Source organism: Rhineura floridana, chromosome 18 (assembly GCF_030035675.1).
Source record: "Rhineura floridana isolate rRhiFlo1 chromosome 18, rRhiFlo1.hap2, whole genome shotgun sequence".
Lineage (NCBI taxonomy): Eukaryota > Metazoa > Chordata > Lepidosauria > Squamata > Rhineuridae > Rhineura > Rhineura floridana.
Window position 1 is genome coordinate 13,743,671 of NC_084497.1, and position 25,285 is coordinate 13,768,955.

The following is a 25,285-nucleotide window of genomic DNA, read 5'->3' on the forward strand; positions in this document are numbered from 1 at the left end:
TTTATTCCTTCGGCACAAGTGCTCACCCCTGAAATACGTGAAGAAGCATTCCCATAAGCATGTGCAGACAGCCTCTCTCCCATCATTGAGAAACAGTGGCACAATCAGACCTCAGCTTTGGAACTTCCTTCCCATGGAGGCTTGCTGGGCCGGGCCCCCATCTGCCCTTCTGTCCGTTTACCACTAAGAAAAGACTTTTTAAAATTTAGGCAGGGCTTTGGCTTGTCAAATTGCTCTCCTTTTCACAGCTTAAGATATTTTATTTGGCCACCGTCTTATGCATGTTTTTCAACTGTTCTGGCTCCTGATTTGTCTACTCTTTTATCTTTATGCTGCTATGCATTTTTAAATAATTTTAAATTGTGCTTTTATTGCTGTTTTTAACTACCTTGAGTGCCCTGTGTAGAAAGGTGGGATATTAATTGCAATAATAAATAAGCACACGCAGATTTGAACCAACAGTCATCTCAGGACAGCCTGGTTGCCATGACGCTTTGCAGATTCATCAGCACTTCAGCCTCCTACCCATACTATGCATGACTTAATGACTGACCACGCCCACCTGTTGCATCACTCCCTTGGGCTATATGTCGCTCCTTGTGGAAGAAGCGTTCCTCTCAACTTGGAAGAAATCTTTTATAGCTAAGCTTCCCTATTTAGGCCTTTCTCTAGAGTTTCTTTCTACCCTAGATTTTAGTAAGGCCAGACAGATTATTAACTCTCGGCTCCAGGACATCGATAGGCAATCTTCGATACAAGCAGCAGCCAAAGCCTGCTCACCCCTTCACCATAACCTGAGCATTAACTGCGCAAAGTATGCCCCATACGTGGAGGTCCTAACGAATCCCAAATATCGTTTAGCCTTTTCTAAGGCGCGTTTTAATTGTTTAGATTCAGCTCTCTTGGAGGGTAGATACCGGGGCATTCCTCGAGACCAACGTATCTGTCCGTGTAAGGAAGGCCACATAGAATCACTTCCTCATGTTCTATTCGTTTGCTCGTTATACTCCTTGGAAAGGAATTTATATATCTTACCCTTCATGGAAAAGTATTACAACAGTTCCTTAGAGCATTGGATGTCTAGACTGCTGTCGTGTAATAATAATCAATATCTGATTCCAGTGGCCAAGTTTTTATATATATGCCAGTGCAAACAACTATCTCTTCGTCTCTAATATGCGACCCACGCAGTTTGAGTTTTATCATTTTACCAGTTTTACTGTAAAAATGCCTAGATGTTATGTGTAACTGTTTAGGAAGACTTTATGGTAAAGTTTTTGACGGGTCGTTGACCGCAATAAAGATTTTGATTTGATTTGATTTGATTTGCATCACTCCCTTAAACTCAGGATCAAGTGGGGAAACTGAGCATGATATAAAATCAGCCAACTGCATAAAGTTTCAGAATTGGAAAGCAGCACCCATTGTTGTTATGGCAAGGCACAAATGGTCCTGCCTAGGGATGCCTCGGTGCCACGATTCTGCAGAAGTGCAGAAAAACTGCAGAATGCCACTTCCTAAAAATTTCAGCTTTCATTTAAAGGGCAGGTTAGAAAGTTTCCAGACTTTATGATTATTTATTTAATTTATTATTCAATTTATATCCCGCCCTTCCTCCCAGCACGAGCCTGGGGTGGCAAACAAAAGCACTAAAAACAAAAGTCCTGCCAGCCTTCTTAAGCCTCAAGTGACTCTGGTCCCCGGTTGAGACTTCTTCCCTAACTCGGCCAGCAGGCACTGAGAGCTGTCCAGGGTCCTGATGAGCCTGACCCTGAGTTACCGCTTCCCCTGTGAGCCCCAAGCTCCAGCAGGTTCAAAGAGCAGCTAACAAAAACTTTAAAAATGCATCAGCACAGCAGAATAAGGCCAGAGCAGCTTCCCGAGTATACTAGAGATAGCTAGGTTAACACAAGCCTCCCATAGTAAATAGGCTTGCCAGAGGTGTGATTTCAAATAACTATTTACACATGTGGCAAAGCCTGCTCTGCAGATATTTGGGGATAACCCACATAAGTAGAAGGACTAACTATGAGGTGCCATTAGGTCCTAGAGTACTGCTAGCTGGATGCAATCAGCGCACTGTACCAAAAAGGTTCACTAAATTTCAAGCCTTCCCAACAGCTGCCCAATTGTTAATAGACAAAAGGCGGAGATGTCCAAAACAAAGACTTTTTTAAAAAAAACAAACAAGGGGGGAGGATGGGGGGAGTCTGGCAGATAGCACAACTGTTGGAAGTTAAGGGAAATATAAGTTAAGGGAAACTGAGAAACTAAGAGACGGAAGATAACAGAAAGAAAGAAAAAGAAAAATCATGACAGAGTGGCAGTTTTTCATCAGCTTTTTAGAAGCAAGAACAGTAATATAAAGAAAACCAGTTTTTTCAGTATAATAATTTATTTATTATACATTTTTGTGTTATCTTTCAGAATGCCTCCCTGGAGAAGCATATTCCAGTTGAGGCAGGATTACAGGGAAAGCCTTATCTTGGGACACCTGCAAAGGAGGAGGAACCTGAAAAGGGGTGCGGGTCTCTGAGGATGATCTCAAGGACTGGGCAGCTTCATGTGAAAGTCTGCGGGCCAAACAGATGGTGACTATAGAAGGTTTTCTCCATGAATTTATGAATCTGTCTTCTACAAAGTAGGGACCACAAGCCCATCTAATCCCATCTCAGATGGGACTACTGTTTGACTAGGCATGAGTCTACCTTAACTAGTAATGATTCTCCAGGGCAGACTTCCCCAGCCTGGTGCCCTCCAGATGATTTGGACTATGACTCCAATGAGCCCTAGCATGGTTGTGCTAGCTAGGGCTAGTGGAACCTGTAGTCCAAAACATCTGGGGAGCACAAGGCTAGGGGAGGCTACTCCAGTGGTCTCAGGCTGAGAGAGGTCTTCCCCAGCACCTTCCTTTCTGAAATCTTTTAACTCACATGTGGGACACTCCAGATGTTGCTAGACTCAAACTCCCATCAGCTCCAACCAGCCAGCATGGCCAATGGCCAGCAATGATGGGAGTTGTAGACCAACAACATCTGGCAGGCCACAGGTTCCCCCAGCCTTACTTTAACTGGAGACTGGATCTGGGCCTTTCTACAACAACTGCCACTGGGAAACATGCAGATCCTTCAGACGTATGAAACTGCCATCAGGCTATTGGTCTATGTAACCCAGACTGTCTCCTTTGAGTGACAGTGGCTCTCCAAGGGTATTCCACTCTACCACCTGCTGCCTGAGTTCCTTTTAGCTAGGAATGCTAGGGACAGAACCAGGAGCCCTCTACATGCAGAGCATGTGTTATCTCAGTGAGCTCTGGCAGCTCCCCCTAGTGGACAGAAGGCAGAGCTTCAGTGCCTTACACACAGCTTGTTCCTGCAAAAGCAAAACAAGAGGCAAGGTCCTCTTGTGGATCAGGAACCGGTTAAGTAGCAGGAAGCAGAGAGTAGGGATAAATGGACAGTTCTCCCAAAGGAGGGATGTAGAAAGTGGAGTCCCGCAAGAACCAGTATTGGGACCTGTGCTTTATAACTTGTTCGTTAATCAGCTAGAGTTAGGGGTGAGCAGTGAGGTGGGCAGGTTTGCTGATACTAAATGTTCAGACTTGTTAAAACAAAAAGGGATTGCAAAGAGCTCCAAAAGGATATCTCCAAACTGAACAAATGGGCAATAAAATGGCAAATGCAATTCAACATAAACAAGTGTAAATTGATGTATGTCAGGGCAAAAAATATCTGTCTTAGTTTCACTTATATGCTCACAGGGTCTGAACTGGCAGTATCTGATCAGGAATGGGACCTTGGCGTCATCATGGTTAGCTCAATGAAGATGTCAGCCCAGTGTGCAGCAGCTGTGAAAAAGGCAAATTCCATGCTAGAGATCATTAAGGTATTGAAAATAAAACTGCTGAATATCATAATGCCAGTGTGTTAATCTATGGTGCGGCTGTATTTGGAATACTGTGTACAGTTCTGGTCACGTCACCTCAAAAAGGATATTGAATAGTTGGAAAAGGTTCAGAAAAGGGCAACCTCAAAATTGTCAAAGGGATGGAGCAACTCCCTAATGAGGAAAGGTTGCAGCATTTGGGTCTTTTTCATTTCAAGAAAGGGCAAGTTTAGAGGTGACATGATAGACGTGTATAAAATTACGCATGGCATGGAGAAAGTGGATAGAGGAAAGTTTTTCTCCCTCTCTAACAATACTAGAACTCAGAGACATCCCATGAAGCTGAATGTTGGAAGATTCAGGACAGGCAAAAGGAAGTCCTTCTTCATGCGGTGCAGAGTTAAACTGCGGAATTTGATCCCACAAGAGGCCACCAACTTGGATGGCTTTAAAAGAGGATTAGACAAATTCAAGGAGAAAAATCAGTGGATACTAGGCATGTTGACTATGTACTTGTTGGAAGTGGGGCAAGAGCAACTCCTGTTTTGTTCTTTTGTTCATGTTCCAGAAGGGAGGTAGATTTCAGGTCCTCCAGATGGATAGGCTTGATTACCTTTACCTGGGATGCTCTGACTGCCTGCCTACTGGTTACTAGGCTGTTACATCTTTAGGGGAGCTTACCTGCCCCTCCTCCTTCTGCCCTTTCCACCTCCTTCTTCTCCGACTGTCCGGGAGAGAGGAGACACCCCTGGGAACTGCAACGGGACACTGCCTCTTGGTTTGAAGTTTGCCTTTGGCAGACAGCAGGAATGCAAACAATGCAGCCCTTTCCGGGAACTAATCTTTGCTGCTGTTTTCAAGATGACAAGAAATCCAGGAGGTTTGGGGAACTCTTCTTTCTCACACGCTGCCGGAACAGAGCAGGTGTCATCCAAGGCCAGGGCAGCTGCCTACAGCGCAGGGAGACTGTCCAAGAGTGTATTCTTCAACCATTCCCAGATAAATTTAGGGAGACTTTGACTGGGAAAGTCACAGGGAGACCCTTTTCTTCCTCTCATAATACCAGCAATCACCCAGTGACACAGATGGGAACAGAGGAATGCTCTACCACTGAGCTACAGTCCAATAAAGCAAGACTGTAGTCTTCATGATTCTGGATTGAAGTAGGAATGTACCTTTGGTCCATCTAGCCCAGTACTGTCCACACTGACTGGCAGCAGCTCTCCAGGGTTTCCCACAGTTCTGTGTGGAAATGCCAGGGACTGAACTTGGGTCCTTTTGCATGCAAAGTATGTGCCCCACCTCTCGGCTCCAGCCCAAGTCCAAGTTGAAGACTAGTACCAAGCTACAGTGTTTAAAGAAGTGAGTGTCATATTTCTTTGGATATCATATTATATTCAATTTTTGTTGAAGTCATATTAGCAATTCCTTTGGTTATCGCATTATATTCAATTTCTGTTGAAAGTCATATCAGTAGCCATTGAAAAAGACACCTGTCGAAACGCGTCTGGCTGGACTTTTTTTAACAAAAAACATACTTCTCTTTTCTTCATAAAAGAAACGGACCATCTGAACAAAATTAGTACACATCAGATACATTCTTCATGATGTTTTTTGTTTTAGTTACATACTTTTGAAGATCATAGTATCATGTCTGTCATTGTTTGACTTTTGTATGTTACACCTTTTATATTCCTTTTTATTGTATTTTTTTAATGTGTTTTATTAAATTTATACTGAGTATTCTCATAACTATATCAACCTTAATTTTTTAGTCTTACCTCCAGTATCTGTTAAGGTTCCATTAGACTTGTCTTGATCCCAGGAGAGACAAAACAAAACACTGCTTCACAGGGTGCATAATTAGCCTACGCAACTCACTGCCACAAGATGCAGGGATGGCCAATGGCTTAGGTGGCTTTGAAAGGGGGTTAGACAAATTCACAGGAGAGGATGAGCGGTCTGTGGTAGCTGCGTGGAATCCCCACATTGCGAGGAAGTGTGATGTTATTATGCTCACATCCTTCATAAGCTGAAATGCATTCACTGGTCTGCCTGTGCTGTACGTTTAAAAGAGTATCATGCCACTTTAAACAGTTATGCCCTTCCCCGGCAAGAATCCTAGGTACTGTAGCTTGCTACGGGTGCTGAGAGTTAAAACAGATTCCTATTCCCCTCACGGAGATACAGTTCCCAGAGTTCCATGGAAAGAGGGATTTTGTTAAACCACTTTCAAAACAGATGTTACCTCTTGGATCTCTTGGGTCACCACCCTCCTTCCCACCAGGGCAAATTACGGGTAGAAACACACACTCCTGTTCTGCGGGTTCCAGTGTGTCTCCACCTGAAAACGGGGACACACAATGCTAATCAAACCCCACCCCCTTTTTTAATATAAAACCTGGTGGGAACAGCTCGAGTGCTTTTTTTAAAAAAAAATCAATTCCAAATAAATTTCACAACTCATTGGAAGATCAACCCATTCCCCCTCCAGGTGTGGATAATGGAAACGCTTTGCTCTGGAGACTCATCCCTTCACAGCCTTCGAATCCTTTTCACATTGCCCTGATAACATGCTGGGGCAGCCCCACAGTTGTCACGGTGGCGACGAAGCCCTGAGCTGCCCAGCCAAGGCAGCCTCCATGTGAAACTCGAGGTCCCCCACCCCAAACCACAAACTGGGAGGTTCTGGTCCCTGTCAAATCATTGTCCAGTTTTGACTCTTGGAGAGCTATTGGGAATGCCTTTAAAAAACATTTGAGGGAGGTGCCATTCTGGGGGCTCAGGTATTTCACCTTTAGCATACATGCATTTCATTTCTCAAGGGCCAGTGTGGTATAGTGGTTAGAGTGTCTGACTGGGAGCTGGGAGACCAGGGTTCAAATCCCTGCTCAGTCACTGTCTCTCAGCCTGAGAAAATTGGGAGGGGAGGACCATGCCTGAACACCACCTTGAGTTCCTTGGAGGAAAGGTAGGATGCAAATATAATAAATAAATAAAAATAAATAAATTTCTATGCCTCTGCACTGTCAGAAAATCCTGGTGCATCATTTCCATTTCCATTCCTCTCCCTAAAGACCTATCCACTGAGGAACTTCCCCACTGTCTCTCTGCATGACTTACTGCTCTGGCTTTGCCTCCTTCCAGTCAGCCTCTGCCAGGTGCAAGTAATTCAGTAAGTATGGGACGCAGTTGGGTCCTCAGAGTCTAAACACAGCAGAATGGCCTGCCCATTGCATCTCTGCATGAGTCACTGCTCTGGCTTCCTTTCTTCCAAGCAGGGAACCGAATGAGAGAGGTGGACAGTTCTAATATTGTCACCCTCTAAAAGCAAGCCTCTCTCTTTTATATACAGTATATATAACATGTGCCTCCAATTTTAATTCAGAAAAAGAAGGCTGCCTCTTGGCTAGCAAGAGTTTGGAAAACACTGTCACAGGGAGTTGCTTCCACAATACAGAAGTGAGGCTGCTCCTCTACACACAGAGCAAGACCACATCCTCCATCAGGAAGGAAGACTCTGTGGGTGCTTCTGTCTCCCCTTTTGCAGGCAAGATGTTTGTGGTGGGGGGTTGAGGAGGACAGTTTTTGTTTCCAGGCACCTGCCTGCATTTCTGAGCACCCTTCGCAAGAAGCTGGCCAATCCCACCCCCTTGAAGCTGCAGCTGCTCTGATAAGTCCTACCTCCATAATTCACAGGAGGCCCCGACAGACCAAAACATGACCAAGATTTACAGCTGGTGGTTGATTGTCAGGCACAAGCAGACCCCGTAAATCAACATTCTGGAGACCTGGTCCATTGTGCCGGGTCACAGATAGCTGTTTTGCAGGGGCCGTAAAGGCATGGCAGGCTTGCAGAGATAAAAGGCAGACGTGGAGCCCAAGGCACACAACGGGCGGCTCCGGCTGCCTCCTTCCCCCTCCCCAGAAGATTTAGTTAGCTCTGGTAAGGAATGGCTTTGCAAAGAACAGTCTGCAGGCTCTGGATGGGGTTCTCTTTGTGAAGTTAAACAGATGTGGATTTGTGGCCATGATATGAAGCTACGAGCCAGAACACCTCCAGCTGAAATCTCATCCCTGCCGTGCGCTTACTAGGCAATAGTTGTCACTGCTCCTCACCCTCAGTCTCCCTCCCCTCCATCTGAAATACAGGACAAATCATGGTATGAGGGCTGAAGTAGGGGGAGAAACTCAGCTCAGTCTGTATTTCAATGTAGACCCAACTAATTTGCATTTTCTGAAATAATTTGCAAACCAATTCTTTTTGCATATTATTTCAGAAAGTGCAAATTAGTTGGGTCTACATTGAAATAATTATCAAACTATTGCTTTAATATCCCATACAAGTAAAGTAATGCTCAAGATTCTACAACAAAGGCTCTTGCCATATATAGAGCTGGATTTAGAAAGGGAAGAGGCACCAGAGATCATATTGCAAACATATGTTGGATAATGGAACGAATGAAGGAATTTCAGAAGAAAATCACCCTGTGCTTTATAGATTACAGCAAAGCCTTTGACTGTGTAGACCAGCCTTTCCCAACATTTGGGTCCCCACATGTTGCTGGACTACAATTCCCATCAGCCTCAGCCAGCATGGTCAATGGTCAGAAATTATGGGAACTAGTCCAGCAACATCTGGGGACCCAAAGGTTGGGAAAGACTGGTGTAGATGATGAAAAACTATGGAATGCTTTAAAAGAAATGGGGGTGCCACAGCATCTGATTGTCCTGATGCGCAACCTATACTCTGCACAACAGCCTCCATATTCTGTAAGGACAGAATATGGAGAAACCGATTGGTTCCCCATCGGAAAGGGTGTGAGACAGGGGTGTATTTTGTCACCCTATTTATTTAATCTATATGCAGAACATATCATACGGAAAGTGGGATTGGACCAAGATGAAGAAGGTGTGAAAATTGGAGGGAGAAATATCAGTAATTTAAGATATGCAGATGATACCATACTACTAGCAGAAACCAGTAATGATTTGAAATGAATGCTAATGAAAGTTAAAGAGGAAAGCACAAAAGCAGGACTACAGCTGAACATAAAAAAGACTAAAGTAATGACAACAGAAGATTTAGGTAACTTTAAAGTTGACAATGAGGACATTGGACTTGTCAAGGATTATCAATACCTCGCCACAGTCATTAACTAAAATGGAGACAATAGTCAAGAAATCAGAAGAAGGCAGCTATGAGAGAACTAGAAAAGATCCTCAGATGCAAAGATGTATCACTGAACACTAAAGTCAGGATCATTCAGGCCATGGTATTTCCGATCTCTATGTATGAATGTGAGAGTTGCAGTGAAAAAAGCGGATAAGAGAAAAATCAACTCCTTTGAAATGTTGTGCTGGAGGAGAGCTTTGCGCATACCATGGACTGCGAAAAAGACAAATAATTGGGTGTTAGAACAAATTAAACCAGAACTGTCACTAGAAGCTAAAATGATGAAACTGAGGTTATCATACTTTGGACACATCATGAGAAGACATGATTCACTAGAGAAGACAATAATGCTGGGAAAAAGAGAAAGGAGTAGAAAAAGAGGAAGGCCAAAGAAGAGATGGATTGATTCCATCAAGGAAGCCGCAGACCTGAACTTACAAGATCTGAACAGGGTGGTTCATGACAGATGCTCTTGGAGGTCGCTGATTCACAGGGTCGCCATAAGTCGTAATCGACTTGGAAACACATAACAACAGCAATGCATACAAAAATGCAGCTGTCTTTCAAAATTTATACTTCTCTGGATTGTAGGATGCAGGACTCTAACAGAATAATGTGCCCCAAAAATTATATATTAGGGGAAGTGTGCATAAAAATGCACATATTTGTGAAAATAATGTACAAAAATACATTATATCAGGGCAAATTGCTTGCAAAAATGCATATTGAGGCAAAATTGCATACCAAAATGTGTTTCTAGTGGGTGGTTCCCTAGACCGGATGGAGGGGCTGGGGCCTGCTCTTGATGGGGTTACACTCCCTCTGAAGGGAGCAGGTACATAGCTTGCAAGTATTTCTGGATCCACTACTGTCGCTTGAGGCTCAAGTGGCCTCAGTGGTGAGGAATGCCTTCCATCAGCATTGGCTGATTGCCCAGTTGCGCCCCTATCTAGACAGGGATAGCCTGACTTCTGTTGTCTACACTCTGGTAACCTCTAAGTTAGGCTACTGCAGTGTGTTATACGCAGGGCTGACTTTGAAGACAGTTTGGAAACTGCAGCTGGTGCAGAATTCAGCACCCAGACTACTCACCAGGACAAGACAATCTGAGCACATAACACCAATTCTGGTGCAACAGCTACCAATTTGTTTCCAGGTTCAATTAAAAATGCTGGTTTTGATCTATACAGCCTCATATGGCTCAGAACCCCAATATCTCAAGGACCGCCTCTCCCTCTATGTACCAACCCGGACCCTGCACTTGGCATTGGAGGCCCTTCTTCATGTGCACCCTCCAAAGGAGGTGCGGAGAGTGGCAACATGAGAACAGGCCTTCTCAGTGGTGGCCCCCCATTTGGGGAACTCTCTCCCCAGGGAAGTATGCCATCTTTAGGGGCCAGGCAAAAATATTTCTCTTCTCGCAGACATTTGCTTCTTAGCTTTGAAAGGCTTTTGGAGGGCTTCTGTTGTGTAGCCTTCCTAAGAAGCGTTGCTCCACTGCCTTATATACTGTTTTGTTTTTAACTCTTTATTTTTTTCCTTTTGCTTTTTAATTTTATTTTTTAATTAACTGTAAGTTGCTTTGAGTACACATATTTGTGTAGAAAAGCAGGTAATACATTCAATAAATATCTTAGGAGACATCTGCATAAAAATGATGAATTCCCATGAGTACTTAAAAAAATTGGAAACTGATGCAGAAATGAGTCAGAGGCAGCATGCTTCTGAAAAGCCTCAGGAGGGGAGAGTGTTCTTGCACTCGGGTCCTGCTTGCGGGCTTCCCCCAGGCACCTGGTTGGCCACTGTGAGAACAGGATGCTGGACTAGATGGGCCACTGGCCTGATCCAGCAGGCCCTTCTTATGTTCTTAAGAGGCAAACTGAATGAAAAACTTAGATGATTGACAACAAACACAAGAGATGCTTTGAGCATTCTGAGGCTCCTCATCATGGATGGAGAACTTATGACCCTCCAGATGTTGCTGGACTACAATGGCCATCAGCCCTGCCCCTCAGGCAGCCTGGCTGGGGCTGGGGCTGGTGAGAGCTGGTGTCCAGCAACATCCAGAGGATCACAACTGCCCCAACCCTGTTGCATGCACATGCTTATTGCTCCATGTGAAACCTGACAAATCAATGGGCTGCCAACATTGTCTAAAGCACTTGGATTTGTGAGGGCAATGTTCACATTCAGAGGTTCAGATTTTGAAACCCTCTGTGCGCTATACAAACAAGTTTTTCCCAGAAAGAAACCCTCTAAATAAGTTCAGCAGAGGAAGAGGTTAGCTATGTTAGTATGTATGGATAACACAATTTTTATTTTGAAAGTCCTTTTATTATGACCTGTGCTGTTTTTGTGATGGTATTCACAGGTACAGAGTACCAGCCCCTCTTTTTGGTGATCCAAAACACTTTTATCAAGGTGTGAGTACCTGGAATCTCATTCTTTACCAAAAAGAAAAGAAAAAGAAAGAGCACTGATTACGACCAACCCAAATGTCACAAAATAGTGAGCAAGCAGCAAGCTTTTGGATCTACCAGAACTCTTCCTCAGGCTGGATGTTAAGGTAGGGGTGTGTGTGTGTGTGCATCAGAGAAGACCTGGCTTGGTATTGAAGCCATAGTTAAGTCTGCATTGGTCAACAGCTCATTTCTGTTGCATAGTCATAGACAGGGTGTGGCAATGGGGGTTGTCCTGAAGAGCACCCGCATGTCAGAATTTACCACCACACCACTCTTGGTAAATGCACAAACATAAGAACACAAAATGCCAGCCCAGTGTGCCGCTTTCCTGCACACATACACAGACACACACCCTTGAACTGCCTTTCCAAACAGGTAAAGGTGCTGAAAATTTTGACTTGTAGCTGTTCTGCAGCAAGAGCAAAGAATGGCAAAGTCCACAACATTCTACTCAAGTGGAATTTGACAAAGCAGACTGTTGGGGCAGTTGACTAATGCAGCCAGCGTCAGAATCCAGTGCAGTGCTGAGTATGTGAGCAACAAGAGAAGACATGGATGGCAGTGTGCGTGCATGTGTGTGTGTGAGAGAGATTGTGGGTGTAAGAATAGGGGTTCTCACAGGAGAGCACATCTGTGAAATGTTTGGGGATGCAAAAAGGCCCAGGACTCCACCCACCTGCCTGGATCTGCCCTTGTGATGGAGAGATTATCTGGTTGCCAGAGCGACTGCAGGAAACAACCTGGATGATGAAAAACAGCCCCTCTCTTTCCCCCTTGATTGCCAGCAGCCAAGCTGATTAAGGATTAACAAAACAAAGCCTACAGATTGAAGAGTTGGCACTGATCAGGTTCAAAAACACACCAATTAGGGCCAGGATTAAACAGCCGCAAACTACAGAGCCCTCCCTTGAATGTCCTTTAGCCCTTGAAGCAGCAAAGATCGCAATTGCACTGTTAATATAAACCCAGTTATAGCAGCCACCAATGCAATGCCATTCCAATTCATTCGGTCATTAGCGGAAAACGCAACTCTCTGGCTGCCTCCTTACAGAGCGTAAAAGGGTCACCTAACTATCCGAGGCTTCACAGTCTGCCTTTGTTATTGCCTCAACAAGGTCACCCCCTTTTTCTTAAGCCCTCACATCAGCTTTTGGTCGACCCTGCTGCAACTTCAACTCCAACCCTCTCTAGTCCCTGCTGATAACACTCTACACCTCTTCACTACCTTCATGGGCCCATTCCACATGAAGAAGTCATTACAATAAACTGGGTGGGTGGGATGACCTGTACCAATTCTGCATGGGAAATGGGGGGGGGGTTGCAAAAGGCACACACCTGTGCCCATAGTTTGGTACCCAAAGAGCAGTTTCTCTCTTTGGATGCAGCAAATACCAGATGCTGCCTCTTAAGGGCACATTCCCAAGAAATATTCATCATATGACATTGACACTTGATCATATTGTATCTACCATATATTTTAGAAAGGCTCCTTTCCATGCATTTGCATATCATAACCAATTTTGCCAGATGTTCCTGAGATTAAGGAGCAGGTTTTCATCTGTGGTTGCATACAACTGGACACCATTTTGAATCAAAATGGCGGCCTGAACCTTTCAAAACTGCATTGATTTTTGTTTGGTTCTTAAAATTCCTGGGCAACGCTGGGTCCAAGGCTGCTAGTTTACAACATAGCCCGTACTTTTCATATCTGGAGCACAAGGTTTCTTTTTGTTTTTCCTAGGTTACAATTATAGGCCTACTAAAGGGTTGTTGCTGTTTTTGCTGTTTCATTGTATACAAACATTTTTAGTGAAAGCCACCCAGAGAACGTTGCAATTTACAAAGTATAATTACAAATAAAATGCAATTCATGTAAAAAACACACACACCAGTAAATAAGTGAATAAAATCAAGTTCCCCAATGGATCTTGGTTGGAGCCATTTCAGTTTCATTCTCTTCTTCAGACTCACTGTTGGGGCATGGGGGACAATTTTGTCAGTTTTGCCACTACTTGTCTCTGTTTTCTGGATGGGCAAGTGTAGACGTCAACAATTACTCCGCTGCCCCAGGTTAGAAACAGTACTGCCGTCAACTGACCCCTGAAAAGACTGCACTGAATTTGTGACAGAAGTTTTTTATTGCACAGGTGAGAGCTTGGCAAAGGGCGGGGTGTGTATGCTTTGCTCTGGGGCCAACGAGAGAAAACACAGGCTTGAGATGGAGAGCGTCTGGATTTTCAGTAATAAGCCAGTGAGTGAATGGAGTCAGTATCCAAGAAAATGGGTAGCATGGAAATACACCCAGCAGAGAAAGTTGCCTTATACCTCCAAGCTCAGTATTCTTGACACTGACTGGCAGCGGCTGTCCAGGCAGGAATCTTTCCCAACCCTACCTAGAGGTGCCGAGGATTGACCCTGAGGCCTTCTGTATGCAAAGCAGATGCTCCGCTGCTGAGTGACTGCCCTCCACTAGGCCAGGTCAGAGCAATCATCCGTCAGGCTCAGTACTGCGCACGCTGACTGGCAGCAGCGCTAAAGGGATCCAGACAGGATTGTCTCCCAACCCTGCCTGGAGACCTGGGACTTTCTGAGCTGCAGACACTTGTCTTCCAGGATGACACATACAACATGCAGGAATAAATGTATGCACCCTAGCTGGTATAGCCCAGTGGGGAGAAGAGCCTGGCTGGGAGTCCAGAGTCTGTGAGTTCAAATCCCCGCTCACATCTCCTGGGTATAAAGGGCCAGCTAAAGATCACCCCACAGGGAGTGGCTCAGGGGTTACGTGCCCTGCCACACGTGCAGCTGTGGGCAAGCGGCAGAGTCCCAAGGAGCCCAGTTGCCCCCCAGCTGAGAATTCCTCCTACTAAACATATTTTGTAGGCAGTTTTGACACAAAGCATGCCTGCAGGGTGTTAGGACCCCACCCTAATGAACCTCCCAGAGTCATAATTATTATTTTTTATTTAAAAAACCAGTTCACATTTTTGCAGCAATTAGCTATCTTTTTTTAAAACAAAAAATCCTCATGAAAATTCTTCAGCATTTTAGAGCACAGTTTTATATGAAATTTTGACTAGCATTTTTATGCACACTTCCCCCTAACCTGAACAGCTGGTATAGCACAGGGGGGGGGAGCCTGGCTGGGAGTCCAGAGTCTGTGCGTTCGAATCCCCGCTCACGTCTCCTGGGTGTCAAGGGCTAGCTAAAGATCACCCCACAGTGAGTGGCTCAGGGGTTACGTTACGTGCCCTGCCACCCGTGCAGCTGTGGGCAAGCTGCAGAGTCCCAAGGAGCCCAGTTGCCCCCCAGCTGGCAGCTGCGGACAAGGAAGGGGCTGGCTTGTACAGCTGTGGCAAGCTGAGCAGGCCCTAGCCAGCTGGGGAGGACTCGCCTCAGAGGGAGGCAATGGGGAACCCCCTCTGCATACCGCTTACCATGAAATCCCTATTCATAGGGTAGCCCTAAGTCGGGATCGACTTGAAGTAAGTCCATTTCCATATTCATATATACATATATGCTCATACACACTGAATAAGCACCCTTCATAACACATGAACAGAGAGGCAAAAATTATTAATTAAAAAAGTATAGCAAGAAGGGCTTAAAGCAATCTAACCATCTGAATGGCCTGAAATATTGAGACTGTTTCAACCTGGCATCAAAAAGTGTGTAATGACAGCATCAGGCATTGTTCTTGGGGCCAGGAACTCCAAAGTTATGGTGCCACAACAGAGAAGTCCCCCTGCCTGGATTATAATTGAAAACCTCCACAAGGGAAGGCACACAGAGAAGCTGAAGAACTTGCAGTATGGGCAGGTACTATAGATAAAGGAAAGAGGTAGATCTGAAAAAAACTTTTCTTTTGGGTCTGAACTCAATATCCTGCCTGTCAGTTTCACGGGATGATCCTGTCTATTATGGGAGAGAGAGAAAACTTCCTTCTCTCTACTTTCTCTGCACCATATATAAGCATATATACATACACCCACACAATGAAGTCATATTTCCAAAAGGAAAGTTTGAAGCCCTTTCCATTTTTTTAAACCCGCATTCTTTGCCTTTGCCCTGCTGAAAGCTCATGCAGGCTTCCAGACTGCACCAAGATCAGGATCTAGCTCCTTTTGTAATCTTCTGGGGCTCGCATCTGACTGGAAACATCGAGGCTTTCAATAATCCCAGGTGACTACTAATCTCAATACTTCCAGAAATGCACTCTGTACTTGTTCAGGAGTCTTCCTCTATTCTTACTTTTTATGTTCCAGCGCTGAGCCCTGGCTCTGAAAATAGATGTGCAGCTGAGCATGGTCCCATATTAATCTCTAGGCCACACAACAATCCAAAGTCCTATGCAGATGTTAGAATCAGAATAGTAGAGTTGGAAGGGGCCTGTAAGGCCATTGAGTCCAACCCCCTGCTCAATGAGGGAATCCACATTAAAGCATAATGTAATATATAGCTGGTATAGCACAGTGGAAGATCCTCTGTGGCGCAGAGTGGTAACCGGCGGTAACGCAGTCAAAACTCTGCTCACGGCCGGAGTTCGATTCCAACGGTAGGAGGAAGTCGAATCTCTGGTAAAAGGGGTCGAAATCCACTCAGCCTTCCATCCATCCGTGGTCGGTAAAATGAGTACCCGGCATATGCTGGGGGGTAAAGAAAGGCCAGGGAAGGAACTGGCAATCCCACCCCATATATACGGTCTGCCTAGTAAATGTCGCAAGACATCACCCTAAGAGTCGGAAACGACTTGCTCTACAAGTGCAGGGACACCTTTACCTTTTATAGCACAGTGGGGAGGAGAGCCTGGCTGGGAGTCCAGAGTCTGAGAGTTCAAATCCCCACTCGTGTCTCCTGCGTTTATCCCCCCACAGTGAGTGGCTCAGGGGTTACATGCCCTGCCACCTGTGCAGCCGTGGGCAAGCTGCAGAGTCCCAAGGAGCCCAGTTGCCCCCCAGCTGGCAGTTGCAGACAAGGAAGGGGCTGGCTTGTGCAGTGGGGAGGACTAGCCTCAGAGGGAGGCAATGGTAAACCCCCTCTGAATACCACTTATTATCAAAACCCTATTCATAGGGTCACCATAAGTTGGGATTGACCTGAAGGCAGTCCATTTTCATTTTTCCAATATTTATGCATAAGTAGAATGCAGGAGGCAGAGCACACAAGGTTTGCCCCATCTATGTCTATTCTATAGGCTCCCCATGCAATGTAGAACCCTAGAAATGTAGGGGTTCTAAAATGTGTGGGAGTCACTACAGACAGAAAAGGCTCCCTGCTGCAGACAGTCACCCAGCAGAAAAACAACCACTTGGATAAAATGAAGCATTTACTCCTTGCAACAATCTTCTTAACCATCTTTCTTAAGCTCTGTGAGTCCAAAGGGTGTGTGTGAAAGATTTCTGTTTTGGTAGGAGAAGGTGCTTCTCAGACACACAAGGGTGACAAATCCCTCCCCAGGCAAGCCGCTGGCCATGTTGCTTACAAGTTCCTCCCGGAGATCCAGTTGCAAAGGCTGGTAACCGAGACTAGCGTCACAGCATCTGCGGGAGGTACTGTGAACAGAGAGTCCTCACCTGGCAGTGAATAATTCATGTCACTTCTTGACTAAGGAGGGCAGGTGATCCCAGTAAAAGCAAGCAGCACAAAGACAAGGATATTGAAACAAGGAAGGTCTACCAGGGGTAACCCATGGTTAAATCAAAAACCTATTTAAAGCTTGGAGCCCTCAAAGAGTGGCAGGGTTCAAAATGAAATCAAAATGCAGTACTAAGCCAACCCTGGATAAATTATGCACATTGCTCTATTTGCAGGGGGGTGGCACTAGGGAGATGTACCTGGTTCAGTTCCACTGTTATTCCTCGAGTTCACCTAGCTCAGCATTCTACACCATCTTCTTCCAGATTTAACCTGGAGAATTTGTAGACTTTCAGAATTGGCACACGCACAGTATTCGTTTCCTTTTGTCTGTTTTCAAATTCCCCTGCCACCATCTCAGTGTGGACAAGCAATCATTGATGCTGCATTGCATGGATGAACAGGTGAAAATTCCCTCTTGCAGGGCTTTGCTTTTTAATGAAAATAAGCATTTGCATGAATTAGCACGATGAGCAGGGAAAGGAGGAATGTAGGGAAGGGCAGAAAAGCTGCAACAAAGTGAACATATGAGAGGTTTGATGTAGTCCAAAAATCAAAGTACAAGTACGGTGGATTCCAAAGATATTGGTGATGCTCCATAAACAAAACCCGGTAATTCAAATCCCAAATATCTGGAGAGAAATTCAGATAGGGAAACTTGTATAAATGTAGTTTATGGCCCTCAGTGAAGTCAACACATGACCACATCTGACTGGCTATGAATTGTCATGATATCAAAAACACCCAAGGGAAATCCCTGACCAAAGAGAATTAAAAACAAATGTAAAAGTCAGAGAACACAATATTACAGAATAATACAAAACCCGACAGGTGCCTGTCCAGCTGCCTCTTGGATGCCTCCAGTGTTGGAGAGCCCACCACCTCCCTAGGTCATTGGTTCTATTGTCACACCACTCTAACAGTTAGGAGGTTTTTCCTGATGTTCAGCTGAAATCTAGTTTTTTACTACATGCTTATAGATCCTCCGTGGCGCAGAGTGGAGTTCGATTCCAACGAAAGGAGGAAGATGAATCTCCAGTAAAAGGGGTTGAGGTCCACTCAGCCTTCCATCCATCCGTGGTCGGTAAAATGAGTACCCGGCATATGCTGGGGAGTAAAGAAAGGCCGGGGAAGGAACTGGCAATCCCACCCCATATATATGGTCTGCCTAGTAAACATCGCAAGACGTCACCCTAAGAGTCGGAAACGGCTCGCACTGTAAGTGCGGGGACACCTTTACCTTTACTTAAATATTTTAATTTGGCTTTAAAATATCCATGGGTTAGGTTATCAGCCCATTTACTTTGCAATTTGTGATGCAGAAAAATCATTTCGATGACTCCACCGGGAAGGCAGCAATGGTACCAAATACTATTGGAAAAGATGTCCGCAGAATGCAAGTATTTTCCAGCAAATAATATATCTGCATCCTGGCAAATGCATGCAATCTGTTCCACTGTATATACGGCTAAGCAATAACTATGACAGGCCACGGTCACTCCTGTGTTGGTACAATCTCTGTCACATGCGTGGCCTTTCAAGAGGTAAAATTTAATGCCTCTCACACAGAGGTCCCAGGTCAGCTTGCAACCGAATTTCTCTAGCCATTTGCAGGCTTCAGCCATCTGACTGCTGGGTGCTACCAACGTGGCGTTCCAAGGCCACCTGCCTGCTTCATCATAATCCACTTAGTTTACTTGTATTTCCCTGTATGGACAAAGCTGTGGAGGAGGAGGAGGAAGCCTGGTGTTTTCCTCCCTGGTGACAGGAAAGTCACAATAGCAGCCTTCAAGCAAGTGTGCATCACAGCATTTCCCACATTTCTAAGAGCCAAGGAACCCTCCCCTGCAAATTAACACTGGAGGACACACTTCACTTGTACACCCAAGATCTACTCGGAGTGTGTGAAAGAGCAACAAATCACTCCATGCCTTCTATCAAGGCAGGCCATTGGTCTATCCACTCAGCCTGGTCAACACTGACCAGCAGCATTCTCTAGTTTCAGGCAGGGGTCTCTCCCAGCCCTGCCTGGAGCCGCCAGGGATTGAACCTGGGACCTTCTGCTTGCAGAACAGGTGCTCCGCCACTGACCTATGGTCCTTCCCCTAAAAATAAAGAAAGGTCGTAATCCTTGCAGTTCTGAATTTAAATAGTAAGCTGCCTTCGGCTGTGTGTAACTGAAAGAGGACCCTCCTGGGTCTCAGGCAGAGGCCTCTCCCAGCTAAAGCTGAAGATGTTGGCGACTGAACTTGAGACCTTCTGCATGCAAAGAACATGCTCTGCCACTGAGCTGTGGGCCACAATGAAGTCAGGGACAGTCTCTCACTCAGGCCAAGGAACAAAGGGCTCCAGGGGTCTGAATGCTGAACCTTGGACATGCCAGGTGGCCCTTAGATGGCAACCACACAGCAACTCTCATAGGAATCTACTATCATGCTTGTGCTTTCTGACTCATGCAGAGGCACAACAGGAAGCCTCACCACAGGCAGATAAGTGTGCCATGTCTCTGGATTAGGAGGGACTGAATGATTCAGTCACATGGCATGCAGAGAGCTCTCAGCAGATGCTGAAGAAAGGACAGAAGGCCAGGGCCATGAGTCATGCTGACACAGCGGTGCCTGTCATATTAGAACATTGGGGGTTCATTCACACCAATGGTGTAATTGCCCAGGGTTGGGGGGGCTGTCTTAGACCCTTTACTTTTTTTGGGAGCAGGGTCCCAATGCCTCCAGCATCCTATGAGCCAATCAACATGAAAAGGGAGTGTGTTAGCCACTGAGAGGAGTCTTCTAATGTGCTTCCTTTCCTTTTCTGCTGATTGGAGCCAATCAGAGTGAAAGGAGGTGAGCCAGCCACTGAGAAGACTCTTTTCAGTAGCTAACACTCTCCCCTTTCATGCTTATTGGCTCCTAGGGATGTTCTCGCAATCCCAACACCTTCACAAGTGCGACTGGTGGGGACACGAGATAGGGCCTTTTTGGTGGCTGCCCCTAGGCTCTGGAACTCCCTCCCTAGGGAGGCAAGAATGGCCTCCTCTGTGCAGCCCTTCCGCCGACAGCTAAATACTTTTTTCTTCCGGCAGGCCTTTGGAACTGAAGGTTTTAAGGGTAGTGATTGAAGAGGGTGCTGGATGTTATTGTTTTACTTGTATGCTCTTAAACTGGGTTGCGGTATTTTAAGTGTATGGCTAATTGGTTTTAACATCTTAATAGTTTAATTCTGTTTTAATGCTGATTTTTATATGTTTATATGTTTTATATGTTTATAAGTTCTTAATGATATGTACTTACTTTTATCTGGAAGCCGCCTTGAGTTCCAGTTTGGAAAAAGGGCGGGGTATAAATAAAGATAATAATAATAATAATTGTGGGAAAAGGCATTAACAGGGATCACATTCTGAACCCAGCAGCAAGAAAAGGGGGGAGGGGTGTGGTTATGACTATTATGAAGGGACCCTGCATTTCTGAATTTGCCACTACACTACTGATTTACACATGCAAGTCATAGAATCATGTTGCAAGGGATGCCAAAGGGCATCTAGTCCAACCCCCAACTGGTGCAGAAAATCCACTACTACAGCATCCCAGCTAGGTGGCCATACTGCCCTTGTTTAAAAACCTTGAATGAAGAAGAGGCCACCACCTTCTAAGGCTGTCTCCAACACCTGTAATTTGAACCCATCGGTTCACATCCTACCTTCTGGAGCAACAGAAAACAAATTTGCTTCACGCTCAATGTGACAGCCCTTCAAATATTTGAAGATGGCCATATCTCATCACCTCTTGGCTCCCTCCATGAACTGTCACCTTGCAGCAGCCATTCATTCCACCAGCCTACTGCAGAGGAAGAAAGAGAAGGTTTGCAGGACCACTCCATTGTCACAGCTGAGAGACCAGCATCTCCTGGCTCCTCCTCTCCTTGAACTTTCCCACTACAGCTGCTCATTAGAATAATGTGCCACTCGTATCTGAGTTTATTCCCTCTTCCCTCCCAATCTATTTTCCTTTTGTGTCATGTCATTTTAGACTGTTAATCTGAGAGCCAAGACTGACATTTTAAAAAAAAGGTTATCTGGAAGCCTTTTAAATAAATAAGTCTCTTCTCTAACGTAAACATACCAAACTCTTGCAACCTTTCCTCATAGGAAGTCCCCTACCACTTAATGCTGCAGACAGATAGCAATGAATATATATGTGTCAACTGGCTCTCTAAGTAAGAATGAAATGTTTGCAAGGGGTCTGCAACTATCCTATCCTGCCTACTTTAACCCTCCTATAACTAGGGGTGCTCAGTATGCCATACCTCCATGTGAGGGCAGAAAAAAACCCCACATGGATTGTGGTAGTGGAGCTGTGGAATTCAGCTATTTTCTTCTTCAACTTTAATTTAATAATTTAAAAAAAGAGATCCAGTTTCTAGCTGATGACTGTGAAGATGTGGTGTGGCAATGCCTGCTGAAATCCTGCAAAAACAACAAAGAAGGTGAATATGATCTCCAGCAGGCGGGCACTCATTCATGCAACTAGCTAAGTAGAATTGTGCAAAATATTTTAAGTGCAAATAACGCAAAAGCAAGAAGTTGTGCATATCTGCTAGCTTTGCCTATTTTTTTTTATGGTAAAAAGCAGGGGTTCCCAAACTTTTTTTGAATGTAAAAGCTTCAGGAAACAGCTTGCAAATTATGCACGGCGCGCAATTAGAGACCCTGATAACTTTACGCGCGCTCATCTAGTGGCACTGCGCGCTCTTTATAAGCTTTTGCTAAAAAAGAAAAAAGCACAGTACGCTAGATCTCAATGGCAGCAACTAGCACAGGCAGCCATAGGGAAAAACAAGCGCTTGTTCTGCGAAATAGTGGCCAGTGGGATGCGAACGTCAAGACCCCTTAGTCCTAATTTGATCTCGGCTGATCTTTGGCATGCCCATTTTACCAAACTTTATGCGCCCCCAAATGAAGCCGCTGTAATTCCCTGCCACTCTTTGGAGCCCTTTTACCTGCCTGGCCTCCAGTAACTGTAGAACAGGTTAAAATACTTATATCCACTCTGAGGGATGGCAAGGCGCCTGGGGAAGACATGCTGCCCCCCGAACTTTTCAAAAACTTCCCTGCTTGGTGAGCCCCCATTCTAGCCCAGCTGTTCACACAACTGAACAGCACTGGCATTTTCCCAGAGGGCTGGAAACAGAGTGTCGTTGTCCCTATATACAAGAAAGGGGACAGGCAGGACCCGAATAACTATCACCCCATCAGTCTCCTTGACATCGCCACCAAACTATATGCTAAATTTCTCCTAATGAAATTGGAAGAGTGGGAGACAGCCAATAATGTCATCTTTCCTGAACAAGCGGGTTTCCGCAAAGGACAAAGCACGACTGGCCATTGCCTAACTCTTTACATTATCGCAAGGCAATGCGTGCTAGGCCCCACGAAACACCTTTACACCGCATTTATAGATTTGGCGGCAGCATTTGATTCCATCGACAGATCAATGCTCTGGTCTAAGTTAGCTAGCACAACCATCGACAAACAACTTCTATTCCTTATTAGGGAATTGTACACAGATAACAAAGCAAGAGTGAGGGTGGGTTACTCGGGTTCGCTTTCAGATCCCATCGCCTCAAATAGGGGAGTAAAACAGGGATGCTTGTTAGCCCCTTTACTTTTTAATTTTTATCTTAATGATATAGTCACTGAGCTGACGGGGCCAGAATTTTTCCCCCAGCAGTTGGGAACAGGAAGGTTTCGGTCCTCCTGTACGCAGATGACATGATCCTGTTTGCTATTACACGCATGGGGTTAAAAAGACTACTTTCGAAATGCAGTGCCTTTTGCTTAAAGGAAAAATTACAGATAAACCATGCCAAAACTAAAGTCATGGTTTTCGGTAAAAGGCACAGAAATTTTCCTTGGTCTATGGATGGCCAACGAATCGAGCAATGCCGCTCCTTTAAATACCTAGGCATATTGTTCCAGGATAACCTTACATGGAAAAGACATATCGACCACACCAAAGTTACTGCTCTTAGAACATGCGGTGCCATCCTGAGCTTTCACAGGTCCACAGGTGGTAATCTCATCCCCCCAGCACTGAAAATTTATAACAGCAAAGTTTTACCGCAGATCTTGTACGGCGCCCCGGTTTGGGTCTTGGAGGGTCCCCTTCTATGTAATCTTGAGGTGGTCCAAAACAGCTTTTTAAAAAACCTTTGCGTTTACCCATAGGCATTGTTGCAAGCTGAGACGGGAACTTCTCCTGTCAGCACTCATATTCATTGCGCATTGCTCAGTTTTGGGGAGTCAATCCAAAACTCTCGGTCTAAGCTCATTTTGAAATTATGCATCAAGCAGGCCTCCAGAGACAAATTCTGGGGTGAAAAAATCCTTGGTATATACCATTTGTACCACATTTCACCTCCTGCCCCTGGTATCCATGATAGAGCAGGGCTGAAAGAGACAATTTTCTCCCACTGTCACTGGTTAGATAGGCTAGCAATCAACAACTCCAAACCCTTTAGATGGTTTGGGGCTATAAAAAAGGACCACCGAAGGGCAAACTATATGGCCCATCCCATGACACCAACGCTTAGACAAGCTTTCACTGCACTCCGGTTCCAGTCAATGCCGAACACTGTACTGGCAGGCCGTTATAACCAGACCCTGTGGACCCAGCAACTTTGCATTTGTGGGATCTCCCACATTACCTACTAGAATGCCCCCTTTATGCACATCCGAGGTCCAGAATTCGGGGTGAATTTCTAATACGCGGGAGGTCTGTGCAGGATATCATCGTCTTCCTTTTAGCCGACAAGGATTCTGCGGTTACACATAGGGTCGCTCTCTTTGCCTGTGCTGCACATAAGATCCGTGCGGCACAGCTGGCTCAATTGTCGAGTAACTCATAGGGGATACGTTTTGCCCTGTACACCTCTTGAAATTTACGAAAGAATGTTTTAACTGTAGTTTTATATAATGATCAGCGATTCTGTATGTTGCAATGACCTATGGCTAGGCAATAAAACTGACTGAATAAAATACAATATAAGCAATCAAACAAGCAATAACAATAACAATCAAAAATCAATATGAATCTTTCATATTTATATGCCACAGGCCACCTGAATGAAGCTCGCGGACCATTGGTGGCCCACGGACCACCACTTGGGAACCCCTGGTCTAAGGCCAGTTACAAATTAGGAAGCTACAGAGGATGGCATTTACAGTGTCACCAGTCTCAGTTTAATTTAGACAGAGTCTTATTTTCTTTTAGCAGTGTTGGGACTAGGCTTGCCAGGCTCAGGGCCTGAGACTGATCCTGTATCTTTAGGAGAAGAGAAAGTCAGCCAAGTGCAGGTGTTCTTACAGCACTGTAATGGGAAAAACCACAAGGTGGAATTCTCCCTTCCCCCTGCACAACTTTTAAAGAGGCCGGGCCTGGCAACCAAGAGGTCTTCTGTATCTTTAAAAGTTGTGCAGGGACAGAGGGAATTCCACCTTGTAGTTTTTCCCATTACAGGGTTGCAAGAACACCTGCACTTGGTATCTTCTCCTAAAGATACAGGATCAGTCTCAGGCCCTGAACCTGGCAACCCTAGTTGGGACTGCCTGGCCACGGAATTTTAATTTAACAAACAACACCCAGGGATTATATCCAGTGTCAGTCCTATTCAGAGTAGATCTATTGAAATTAATGAGCACAACTTAGGCCCATTAATTGCATTGGGTCTACTCTGAGTATAATTTAGTTGACTGCAACCATAGGGTGTGGACAGCCTCAGCTATACCCAAATGCTTTCAATGCTCCTTCCAACTCTGGTCCCCATTCTATCCAACATGTTTGCCAAAGAGTTTCCTTGGAAAGAGTACTATGTACGGGTAGGTTTATAATTACCAAGCAGGGTCCCTTCTCTCTGTCCAGGCTATTTATAGGTCTGTCACACTCACTCGTCATGGAAAATGAGATTAAACAGCCCGTACTCTGCAAAGCACCCAGCCAACCTGCTTTAATGCTGAGCAGTGATTTTGCTTCAGTTCCTTGGCAGAAGAGCATTTCTAAGCCAACACCTCTCCACCCACATGGCAGGCATGTAGCTCAGTACTGTGGCACACCAGCAGGGATCTTGGTTGCCA

The 25,285-nt window shown here is 45.2% G+C and overlaps 1 protein-coding gene across 3 annotated transcripts in view; it reads right to left on the reverse strand.

Moving 5' to 3' along the window:
- ESPN (espin) overlaps positions 1 to 25,285 on the reverse strand; it is a 131,770-nt gene that overhangs the window by 86,875 nt on the left and 19,610 nt on the right. The gene's annotated exons all lie outside the window — the stretch shown is intronic.